At 33.1% G+C, this 13,604-nt stretch overlaps 1 long non-coding RNA gene across 2 annotated transcripts in view; it reads right to left on the bottom strand.

Moving 5' to 3' along the window:
- Positions 1-2,682: 2,682 nt before the first annotated feature.
- The window catches only part of LOC108972790, a 12,179-nt gene continuing 1,257 nt past the window's right edge, over positions 2,683-13,604 (bottom strand). Inside the window, exons 1-3 of one of the 2 annotated variants that reach the window (XR_001993662.1) lie at positions 10,412-10,609; positions 9,955-10,210; positions 2,683-3,072 (exon numbers count right to left, since the gene is read on the bottom strand). This is a non-coding gene — a long non-coding RNA (uncharacterized LOC108972790). Of the gene's footprint in view, positions 3,073-9,954; positions 10,211-10,411; positions 10,610-13,604 lie in introns of those variants that run through there. The other variant, XR_001993663.1, reaches the window with a different exon arrangement.

A 13,604-nucleotide genomic window follows, 5' to 3' on the forward strand; every position in this document is an offset into this window, starting at 1 on the left:
AAAATAATAGAATTTATCGAATTATTTTTCAAAGAAGGAGATAAACTTTCTTTTACGCATGAAACAAAACATCAAATTATTACAACAAACGATAGACCCAAACAAATAAAATAAATGTTAGATCATAATATAATTAGAGAAAGCAACTTTGCTTACAACTGCCCTTTGTGGACAGTCCCCAAAAAAGCGGATGCAGACGGAAATAAAAAATAAAATTACTATTAGCGATAAATCCCGATACCTAATATCGATGGTATCATGGATAAACTAGGAAGAGCACAATATTTTTCCTCTATCGATCTCGCGAAAGGATTTCATTAAATAATGGTAGATGAAAACAATAGAAAGAAAACAGTGTTTTTTACTCCGTTAGGACATTACGAATTCTTAAGAATGCCATTCCATCTTAAAAATGCTCCATCAACATTCCAACGTCTTATGAACTCGGTACTTCGAGAAATTATAAACAAGATATGCGTTGTCTACTTAGACGACATTTTGATTTTTAGTACTTCTTTGTCAGAACATATGAATAATATGCGGAATAATTTTACAAAACTAAAACAAGCTAAATTGAAAATACGTTTAGAAAAATGCAGTTTTTTAAAGAAAGAAACATACTTTCAGGTCATATACTAACTCCTAAAGGAATAAAACCAAATCCAAATAAAGTTGAAGTTATCCAAAAATTAAAGTTACCAATTTCTCAAAAGCAAATGAAATCTTTCTTAGGCATTACCGGCTTTTATAGGAAATTTATAAAATACTATTCTAAAATAGCTTATCCTATGGTCGCATATCTGAAAAAAGATGCAAAGATTAATGTTAAGAACCCAATATTATTACAAATCCCGCATTTTAAGGTATCCAATTTTTACAAAAAGATTTAAATTAACTACAGACGCTAGCAACTTTGCTATCGGCGCAGTTCTCACACAAGACGACCACCCAATTTCATATGATTCACGCACATTAAATACTCACGAGAAAAACTACTCAACCATCGAAAAGGAACTATTAGCAATAGTATGGTCAGTAAAATACTACAGACCTTACTTATATGGGAGAGAATTCGATCTAAAAACAGATCATCAATCACTTAAATGGCTACATAAGAAAATTTTTAGTAAGAACATAAATCCAAGATTCGCTAGTGCAATTAGAAGAGTACGATGCAGAAATCGATTATATAACCGGTAAAGAAATAAAATAGCGGATTAACCCTCCCAACGTCATTAATATTGTAAATAAACATTTTGAAAAAGGTAAGATCGCTATATATTTTGAACTTATTGAAAAAGAACATAATGAAGTAGAACAAATTCTTTTAAATATTTTCGCGAACCATCAAAATATTTCTTTTGTAAATTGTACAAACTTTGCCAAAGACGTCGAAGATGAATACGAACTAAAGAGACAAATCTCGTTTTTCCATAAAATCGAAGTAGGACATTGAGGCATTATTCCAACTTACGAGGGAATGAAGCATAAAGTATATCATCCAGAATTAAAAATAAAAATCCATGATATAATAAATAATTGTGATATATGTAATGGTGGAAAATATGATAGAAATCCTATCAAAGCTAAATTTCAAATTACCGAAACACCAAATACAGATAATGAAATTGTTCATATATGTAGATACTTATGTTAACAGTAAACAGTCATTTATAATATTTATCGATAAATTTTCAAAACATGTAATTTCTTTCCAATTACCCAATAGAAATAGTCAAACGATCATATATAAAATTAATGAATTTTTGTCAATTAAAGGCCAAATAAAAAAATGATAAATTCGATAATGAATTTAATTCAAAACCAATACGTGAATTTTTAAAGAAAAAAAATATAGAATTTCATGTCACTAAACCACATAACCATAGAGAAAATTTAGATGTAGAAAGAATAAATAATACTCTTACCGAACGTATCAGAACCCTAAATTTAGAAAAAAAAATTCCAATTACTATTCAAACGTGTAAAGCCGTAAAACTTTATAACAATTCATTTCATACCACAGTAAAAGCTACTCCTTAAGATGTTCAAAACAACAAAGTTGATCATAGCATAATTAAAAATGGGTTAGAGGAAGCATAATTGAAGATCATTTCTAAACATAATATAAGAAAGGAAAATTACCTAGAACAAAGCCCTCTTTATTCGAAATTACAAAAGCGTTAGACACAAAGAGGAAACAAAATTTATTAAAAGAAATCTATAAAACGTACATACCCTAAATATTGAACGTGCTTTTAAATTTACAAATGACAACAATGAAGACAGAAACTCTAACAGCAATTAACCCATTGTAAAACAAAAATCTGTCCCCTTCAACCTAAAGTACAATATATAACTTTTAAAAAGAAAATAAAAAACAAAATATACTTTTTTTAATTGCGAATATATATAACCTATATTCCCATCGATCGTCTCAATTTTAATAAATATATACTTACCATTGTTGAAAATAAAATTGCAAAAATATAAAACACCTGTCGTAATTACCTATTATAATTTAATGTTAATATAAAACAAAGTTTCTTTTGTTTAAGCACTATACATACATAGATACCCTAAGCTATTAAAATCATACTTAAAACACCAAATTAAAAATGTTTGCACATTACACATTTATAAAAAAAAGAACTTATCTTATACTACTGAATTAATTAAAATTTAATAAAATAATTATATATTCTTGTAACGAAATTCAGGAGAATCTCGAATCCATTCCCATAATCTAAACATGTGTAATGGGGTTTCGTCCATAGCTGAGGTATGCTCAGCCGCTCYAAGGTCAGCCGTGGGACCCACGAACCCTTAGCAAAGAATATTTACTTTTTGTAATAGATGTATCCACACCCCTTATATGGACAGCCAGACCAGCTTATATTTATATGGCGAGTCAGGTGGAATCGATTGGATTTGGTGTGCCAGGCGTTGGTTCTTGTCGAAGTGGGTACGGTAATTACGGTAAGGTGGTGCTCCTTCTATATTCTGGTGAGGAGTAGTCACTCCCAGACACGGTGTTGACTGTACGGTACAGTGTAGTATTCTATGGATCCCCTGCGAGGGAGAATTGTAAAAATATTAACACGTCAACCGAACGCGTTGACCTACGGTTAGCAACTCTCTGCGGTAGTGACTCTGTTCGAGGCAGCGCAGCTGTGACTGATATATTAACGGTGCACTGGTGTGCAAGCTGCGGTAGTGACGTTGCTCATTGCAGTGCAGCTGTGATATTGCTGTATCGCAACGCAACTGAGACTACAGTCGACTCCCACCGAGTTGGTGTTATATCGTCTGCGAAATGCAACTGCGAAAACTAACACATCGATTAAGTTATAAGGCAGAGTCATTGTGAGCACTGGTATTACACCGATTTGGTGTAATACATATTCATTGCAATGCCTGCGAACCCTAACAAAATACCCAATTACGCTGTATATAAGGCAGAGCCATTGCGTGCACTGGTAACACACCGATTGGTNATATTCATTGCAATGCCTGCGAACCCTAACAAAATACCCAATTACGCTGTATATAAGGCAGAGCCATTGCGTGCACTGGTAACACACCGATTGGTGTGTTACCTTTTCAACGCAATGTCTACAAAAACTAACTACTGCACTTACCACTGACTATCGCTGCTTGCTGCTGTGTGACCGCATGTAGTAATTATATACTTATATGCATATAGTAAATTCTTAATATCGCACTAGCATAATAATATCGTAATAACATATATTTATATATTTTCCAAATTCAGCTAAGTTGAGTTGAGAGTGAGCGTATTCCTGTTATGTGAACGCCATCTCAACTATAAACGTACATTCAAAGAATGTCCATACAGTTAATCTTAATATTAGAATTAAGCGCACTAACAAATAATGCTAGTACAGCTAGCCCTATGCTTAGGAGTAAGAAAGCTAACAAGGAATGTCAAGTAGGTCAGTCTTAAGATTCAGTTTAATAAATGCGGTTGTGCAAAAAAGGCAGAAGTTTTTTTTTTATTCCAAAACCATAACTCGCTCGAATCTTTTTAAAAAGTTTTTACTCTAGTGAAAGATATGATATAATATTATTTCGTTTCTAACTCTTTAAATGAGGTAAAGCTTCTGCAAGTCGCGAATGCAGAACTTTTTATTCCTTCAATTAAATGATGTGTAAATGTGTCCAATGAGATATTCAAGAACTTGTTAACAACGGAGCATTTATATTAATTTTGCAACAATTCAAGTTATTCGCGGTAACTCAAAACGGTTATGTAAACTAAATTTGATTATTTTAATTTATTGGTTTATTTGTTTCCAAATTTGCACCGCAAAGTTCTTTTGTGATTTAATAATATGATGTGTATGCATACTTATCAAGAATAATTAATTTTTAAGCAGATAATGGGTGCACATTTAGGGATTTAGTTCAAAAATAAGTACGTGAGCTTTGCTTTATAAAATTACTTCTCGCACGACTTTATTATTTTCAATCTAATCTTTAGACAAAAGATAAAAAAAACAACATAGTTAAAAACTCATGTTACATAAAAATAAAAATGACTTACTGTTCCATACAACATAAAAATATGAGGTTTGTATTACATGGATATCTAGTATTTTGTAAATGTATACTTATAATTTATACTTCCAGACACTTATAGAGCTACTTACATTAACTTAATACATACAAATAAATTTTAATGGTTAAAATAAAAGCCGAACACCCTACTATGTGCAATAGTGGTGGTAGTGTAGTTATATATAGTAGTATTACAGAAATATGTATGTCATTACTTTCTAGCAGTAATAACACTTATAAATTAATAAATAACTCAATGTCTGTGAATAAACACAATAAATGTAATAGTATTATACGTACATATGAACATATGTTCTAATATACATTTATGTGGGTACATACCATACACCAAACAAATGAAAAAATTCTGTTCACCGTCGAAATTAAATTGGTTATAAGCGTACGTTGATTTAAGAGTAGCCAAGTTAATAATAAAAACCTTTGTAACTAAGTGTACTAAATTTATCAAATGACTGGAAAACAATTGTCCCAGATATTTTATAATGTAAACAATGTGGACAAATCATCAGAAAGTATAAGTCTGGCTATTAATGTATATATTACTCTACTTACTTTACCTCATGCAGCATTCATTAGTATAGTGAAATTCTTGGTGCAGTAATGATGCACACATTATACTATTAAAGAAGCTGATATTTTGCTGTTTATAAATTTTACATAATTTTGGAAATATAATTTAAAATAAGAAGTACAAAAGACAAAATTATATAAACGTTTGAAAATGACATTAGTTGCACACCGTATGATGGTACCGTCTCAACCACGCCGAGTACACCAGTGGTCAATGCACAACAGAGTTGGTGTCTTACTTATACCAAGTTTAGCCGATCTTCTGTTTGAAGAACACTTTTCCCAATATGAAAAGCAAGAGAATGTGAGTACTAAAATGTGATATACATACATATATTGTGAAAATTTTGCACAAAAATCGATTGAGATGTTATGATAATACCCTAGCCGAATCCATGGTGCCGACCAATCCTTTTTATTTAATCGAATTTAAAACTTCTATAATTTTTAAATAACTTAAAAATTATAATTAAATAACTTAAAAATTATAATTCATAAATTTTTCGTAAAATACTCATTATCTACTTTTTGTGTTCTAGCTCTGTCGATTATTTGTGTGACTAACCTAAAAAACTCAAAATATCTTGCTCTTTAGTTGTTCAGTTTTATATATAGTATTTATATATGAGAAGGTTGAATGTAGATTGCAGTAGGAAACTATGAACACACGATCTCTAATGTAATATCTGAGTGATATAATATGTAATCGTTTTCAACTTTATATGAACATARACGATAAGTGTTATTTAAAAACATTTGTCCGAAAATTCATGGAAGAAGGTACACGTTTCCTTTTTGACAGTATAAATTTTATCCATATATGTCAAAGGTAACGCAGTCAAAAGAGAACACAAATTTTTGTTAACGTAATTAAACATATATCTATAATTTACTAGCTGACCCCGCAGCCGTTGTCCTGCATGAAATTATGTGTTTTGAAATGAAAACAAAGTTGAATTTATCATTTAATTTCTTTTTTTTTAATGTAAAGCATCTTGATAAACAACATTTTTTGGTTTCTGTTCTGGTGTACAAGAAAAATTATTTTCCAACTCGTGACCACGCCGCGTATATCTGGCCGTGTGAAAATTTATGCCACACAATTGCAAATTCAATTTTCACTGGAAACGGAATACGTTGGAACTGAAATGGTAAATCGTTAGAACTCAAAGGRATTCGTATAATCAAGCATTCGACCCCCTTGTATTCGATAGCTGTGTCGCAATCAGTCGGGTTCCATTACACAGTTTCGACGCATGAAGATGGCGAAGAATAATAACGATGCAAACGATGCGGTGGCGTACCAAACCTATCTAAAGAATTTAGAAATTCCACTGGATAATTCTCAGCGTCGCCTTCATTGTCAAGATGATCGATCGATTTGTATGAGCGCAAGTTTATTGGAATTTGATTTTAAATCTTCTAGTTTAAGTCAACAACATCGGTATTTTTGGCAGCTATCATTGCGTGTGCACTTAAGGATTCGTAGTTACGATAATTTTTCCAAAGTCCAAACATTCGAGATGAGTTCATCTTTCGTGAATTGTTAAATCCCAGATATAAAATAAATATATATAATATGTCTTCGGCAATGTCATTTTTGTTGGTATCCCATTTGATTCCAGTGACTATCATATTCCAGCAATTGTAAGTGCTGGCTTGCTTCTCCTTGCACACACCGTATCATTCGCAATGACTCAAATGAAGTTGAATCACGTACATTAGGCAATAGCAATCGAAGGTATGTAGAAGCGATCGTTGTTTTTTCTGTAGATTGTGTAAATTCGTTCTAATGCAATAGTTGATAACACACCTGGATGTCCATCTACTGGTTGGCCTTCCTTTCTGCATAACTATTTCTTGGATGATGTATTCCATGTATACTATCAAGGCAGTTCCGAATAGTACAATATTCTCGCAAACGGATTACTGACGAAAGTTAAGAAAAAACTCGTCAATGTTAATTTTGTTGCCTGCGGTGATTCCACTGGCTGTACTGTATTCTCTGGGATAATATACAGTCTTTGGGACGCACAACAGTCGGAAAATGATCATGAATTGCAAAAGTAAATATTCTGCAAAGCGCTTTATTGCAGTTCACATATCGACCGCAACGTTCAAGAACAATAACCGCAATGGTGCTTTCTTTGGTGACGTAGTTACAAACGTATTTTATCGATTTCACCAAACTGCAATACTAATCACTTATATGATGTTTGAATGTGAAATAGACAATAATGGTGAATATAGCACGATCCATTTGTTGTCAACTTCGATATTCATTCTTCTAAATTGAGTGCTGTGTTCTGCCATTGTCTTCTGGTGGGCGACGCCGATAGAGTGCATATTTATCATTTCCAGTTGTGTTTAATTAAAAACCAAAACGAAGAAATTTAAAAACAATGTGTATGAAAAAAGTTACTTTTTGGAGTTGTCCAATTTTCTGACTATTCCTTAGGAGGAGCATTCGGGTTTTTTTATTTTTAAACTTTCCCCGATCCACAGCGAACAGCCTCTGAAAATTACATCAAGATTTTCTCAGCAATTATTATTCGAATTTTTCTCATCGTAAAAACCATCTTTGAGCCTCAGCGAACATTTAGAAAAAATAATTGGCCAAATTGGTCCAGGCGTTCTTGAGTTATGCGCTTAAAAACACATTTTGCGGTTCATTTTTATATACATACATAAAAGATTAGCCCTATTCTGCATCTCAAGTAATTTGTTAAAATATCTGATTATTTTTTCACCCAGCTGCACAATGTTATTTAAGTTGGAAGACTGGATGCAATGGAAGATATCGAGTCTCAAATGATCCAAGATCTCACTATTCTTCACACATTCTCAGCCTTCCGCCGATCAGAACTAGCTGAACGGTCCAGCATAGCATAGAGGGGAACTATCACTATTATTTTTATATTACAATATTTATATGACTCGGAATTGAATTTACCGAGTTTGCTATTAAAAGTTTACTTATTGCCAAATCCAAAGACACTGAGTTCATTGAATAAGGCAATTGCAAATTTAACTTTTGTTAATCTGTTGACAGAGTCGTGGATGCTTCGCTCCTTCTTTGGAAGTTAGTCTGCGCGGTACCATCTGCTTATTCGCACTCACTTTTTCAAAATTGGGCCCTATATGGCGTAGGAGGTTTTATCAAAGTGTGGTAGTGATCGACCTATAATTGGACAGTAGAGAACAACAAGCAAGTAACCGAAAAGATCAGGGAATGATCATGAGTCTGGGTCTCCTATAGAATCCTCTTCTGAGATGCTTAGACCATCGGTAAACATCTCTTTAAGCAGAACCTGTGTTCCGTAGCCTTCGCTCCAAGTACGCCAATGTAAGTAACAGCTTAGGTGAATTGATGACTGACTTCCCCGTACCAGTACCTGAAACTGATGGTTTCACTCAATCGGTTACATCGGGGCTGACTGCCCCGAGGGTTGAATTCGGTAGGCAGGCTGACGAATTTTTGGCTTCGGTTGTGAGTGGAGTTGGGGCCTGGTACTACTTGTACTTCATTATTAAAGAACATATACTTACATATCACTTATGTACATGAATAGTGTCATAACTCAAAAGATTGATTTTTATGAAGAGCGGTTTAAAGTTTTCAATTGTCTCATATTTAGCAAAAGCAGAAAATCCCCTTACGTTTATTGAATAATAATTATTAATATTTAAACAAAAAACTGAGTTTTGAAATGTCCCTATTTAGCAAATATGGGACAACACCATAAATTTATGGAAAAAGTTACTGGCATGTACTATATAAAAAAACCAAACTCTATAAGTCACTCAAAATTCCCGTCCTGCTATATGGTGCAGAGGCTTGGACGATGACAACAGCTGATGAGTGGACGTTGCGAGTTTTCGAGAGAAAAGTTCTGCGAAAGATTTATGGTCCTTTGCGCGTTCGCGACGGCGAGTATCTCATTCGATGGAACGTTGAGCTATACGTGATATGTGACGACATTAACATGTTGTCCGAATGGACGAAAATACTCCAGATCTGAAGGTATTCGACGCTGTACCCGCCGGGGGAAGAAGAGGAAGAGGAAGACCCTCACTCCGTGGGAAGGACCACGTGGAGAAGGACCTGGCTACGCTTAGAATATCCAATTGGTGCCACGTACGAAAAGAAGAAACGACTGGCGCGCTGTTGTTAACACGGCTATAATCGCGTAAGTGTTGTCTACGCCAATTAAGAAGAGAAGAAGATGTACTATATAAGATAAAATGTTGAGCGTACGTAAACTAAATACAATGGACTAAAGCGTTTTAAGTTAAATGTGTCGTTTTTGCCAAGAAAAAAAGTAAAACATTTTGTGATAGGACTTTTCATTATCAAACTAACTAAAACTATAATTCTACAGAATTAATTGGAAAAAGAATTAAACCAAGTTATATGATTACAAATTAGTATGAAATCTTGACAGAACCGTTAAGTGTTTATATCAGGGTTTTCATTTACTACTCCGTAGCAGCAAAATTTCTAGAATTATTGCTATGCTATCGCTGCCGCTCTCACTTTGTCGGGAGCCACAGCAGAGCCTTTGCATAACAATGTGCTCTACTCTGCTTCGAGTTTCTCATATGCCTTTTCAAGAGTTAATATTATTTCTTTATTTAATGTTTAAACACAAAATTAAACAACATTTTTCGTTAATCTTTTCCTCAAATACTTCACGATTTGACGAAGTAATGAAAATATTTACTCATAAATTGTATTTCATCAACTTGTATTTATTGTTGTAATGTTTTTCATGTACTTACTTGACTTATATGCTTCACCTAGTATCGAAGAATTCTACATAGAATTTTCTTCGGAGCACTATTCAAAGAAAAATGTAAGCGGTGAACCATTATCCCACTGGGTATAGCTGTAGCGAGAAAATTTCATGTGCTACAGCATGTGTTTGTTGTTTTTTCTATTTCTTTTTTTTTTGCTGTTTTTTGTCATAATAGTTGAATTAATTGAGCAAAAAATGTTATGCAAATCATTTTGGCACTGCGTCAAGTGACTATAAATCTAAAATCAAATATTTTAAGAAATATATTATATTAATAAAGTGAATTGATAATAATTTAATAAATTGTAAAATATATTTTAAATTGTATTTTTATATTGCCAAAAACATCATACATTACAAATGTATTACAATACTCAATTACTATGAATTTTCGAGATTAATTTTAACTACATATACTTTACGCTTTTTTGTATACCCACTATTTTAAGATGTTAGGTTAAGTTTTAGGCGAACGGACGTTTTCTTAACTGGCATCTTTTAAATTCGCTTAGGCACAGGCACGTAACGGCTCAGTAATTCACGCAACCCAATTAATTTTTTCGTCCTAAAAGAAAACTGTCTGGTTCAGAAGCAAAATCTGTATAACCAATATACTAAGCATGCATGGATATGAAAATTTTTACTTATTTGTTTCTATTTTTGAATAACCAAAAATTTTCAATGATTCTTACATAGATTTTGAACAAATTCTTATGATAAATGAAGTTTAACATAAAGAGATAAAAAGTATCCTATGTATGTCCTTATCTTGCTTCTAAGCTATCTCCCCACCAATTTTAAGCCAAATCGGTTCAGGCGGTCTTGAGTTATAAATGGTGTAACCAATACGACTTTCTTTTATATACTATATATTTGTAGATGACAGAAAATAGAAAAAACGAAAAAAACAACAAACACATGCGGGAGCTGTAGCACATGAAAGCTTTCATTAGCTCTGCTCTGCTACTGCTCCCAATTTTTTGCTACCGCTACGCCAGAGCATAGCAATAGCTTTTTACCTAACAAAACTCGGAGCAGAGTAGAGATGAGCGATATTTCAATAATGGTGATTTTTTCACTGTGATTGAAAAATCGCATATCGCAACTGCGATTACATTTTATGAATAGCAGTTCGAAACTGTGATTTGTGATAGCAGCTCGAACCTGTGAATTGCGATTGCGATAGCAGGTCAGAATAAGCTTGTGAAACTGTGTTTTTTTTAATAATACAGTACATGGGATCACAATAGCAAATTGGAGARAGGAGCAGCTTTCTTCAGGGTATTGTATATACATATATATTCGTATATGCTACTTTTCGTCAATGGCAGGAAATGTATCGAGGAAAAAAAGTGAAATATGGCAGATGTTTGAAGTGGTAGATGAAATATATGCAAAATGCAATATTTGAAAATAAAAAATTTCTAACATCTTTAACAAAAAAACATGTACAGAATAGACATCCTACAGTGGTCATTAGTCATTAGGTTTTCTTTGAAAATATTAAAAAGGGGTATTTTAAACAATCGAATGATCAAACACATTAATGGTAATTCCTTGTAAAAAATCTGTGAAACCATCATACCAACATACAAATGAACTATGCAATACGCTACAAGTGTCAGGTAGAAGAACCGAAAGGCTGAAAACTTAACTCGAATTACAGAACCCAAAAGAGATTTTGCCGCCAATAACGACAAAARGTTTCCGTCGTTCCCACGACAGTCGAGTCTACGTAACTGGAACGGACCCGGACTTTTATTCGGTCAAACACTGTCAAATCGGAAGAATCTGCCACTACAACAATAACAACCGAAGAACTCCATTTGAACGTCGACTTAATTGCGATCGCAATAGCAATATAAAATCACAGTGATTTAAAAATAGAGCAGAGTAGAAAATCAGAATTAGTCGTGCACACCTATCGTAAAAAATTAAATATTTTCGCGAACATGAATCGGTATGAGAATAAGCCCATACATGAGTAAACCGCAATCGCACACATATCGATCGAACGCACATTTGTATCGTGTATGGTCACTTCCCGACAAAGTGAGAGCGGTAGCAAGAGAAAAATGAAATGCTACAGGAGTAGCGTAGTTTTTCAAAACGCCGTTTATTTTCTTAATGAACATACAAATACACACAGAATTTCATATCGTTGCGGTAAATACTCTCGAAGTTACATTCAAATTGGAAAAAGCCTTTCAGAGTGCTTGGAAGTACAAGTACAAGCTTTAAGCGTGTTTTACGCAACGCAAAGTGGTATTTTCAAAGTCAGTGACAAGCATTACTCGAAACGGGCTTCTGAAATACATGTATTTATAAGTATATTTTTTAGTAATTAATGGAGGAGCTTTTCACACCGATAAATATTTTTTATTAACCAATTTTGGTCAAAAGTCGATTATTTTTTGAAAAACCGCTATTTTGTCAAAAAGATTTATCTTACTTATTCCACCAATTAATTACCAGAATTGTCATTACTTTAACGAAATCAGAGATATAGTGGAGCTCCCGGAGATCAGCTGTAGTTCCGTTGAAAATAAATATTTTTACTAAGTCTTAAAATACAGTTAAACAATGTACAAATTTTTGGATCAATAAATTAAAAAGTTTTCTCACAACAACTCATAACAAATTCACTTTTTCCGGCCTTCTATCTATRTAGAACCCCTTAAGATCTTCGCTTTCATTATTAGGATTCCCAATTTTAGAATAATAAGCTTTGGTTAAGTCAGTTATTGGTTATTTTGCTTATTTGTTTTTCTGAATTATTCCTCAAGGTAAAATTTAAAAAAACAGATTTACGTGACTCCCATTGAACTTTTTATTTTCAATTCAGACAGTTCAATTTGTCCCATATTGAGAGGACCTGCATATGTCATTCATTAATATTTTCAAGTCGAAAAAGTCTTTATGGGACACTATAAATTTTACTTCTCGCGTAATGTCATGTTCTCATCTACTTTTTGTGTTTAAAGTGTTTTCCTCTTCGATCAGGTTCCAGTATCTAGACTCCACGATTTGCTTACAATTAATAAGAAATTGCTTTTTTTTTGTTAATACCATCAAGAGCCTAATATGAGAAAAATATTTCTTTTCTGTTATCCTCGTTAAACTGTTTTGAATATTCATCCTGGCAGTTATTACAAGGAGGTTTTATTTCGCTTTTATCTCAAATGATTTTTTTTTTCAGTTTGTTTTTTAATGTTTGTTTTACTTCTTTCTTAACGTTTCCTGGTTTCTTTCGCTGAACTAAGCCATGATGGCAAAACTTTCTGTGCTCGCAGTTGATGTGATGAGTCGTGCATCAGAAGAAACATTTTTAAGAGGGGTATGAAAGGTGTTGGACCAGGAGAATCTTCGTCGGTAAATCCACATACCTTGACTTTGGTTAATTACAGCGGCGACTGATCTCTTTGGTACTTCGTCATTTCTGTCGACACTGCAACTGGTATCAATCGGTGAACCAAGGACTTACGCTCGTGGCCACCCAAACCTTACCACTGTATTTAAATTTTTTATTGGACTTTTCGTTCGTTCGTGATGTTCTTCAATTTTGTTTTTTTTTATGTTTTTAGTAAGCATATGTAAGCTAAATTATATTATCTAATTATAATTATAGTTTCT

This window comes from Bactrocera latifrons, unplaced genomic scaffold (assembly GCF_001853355.1).
Source record: "Bactrocera latifrons isolate USDA-ARS-PBARC rearing strain unplaced genomic scaffold, ASM185335v1 scaffold_423, whole genome shotgun sequence".
Taxonomy (NCBI): Eukaryota; Metazoa; Arthropoda; class Insecta; order Diptera; family Tephritidae; genus Bactrocera; species Bactrocera latifrons.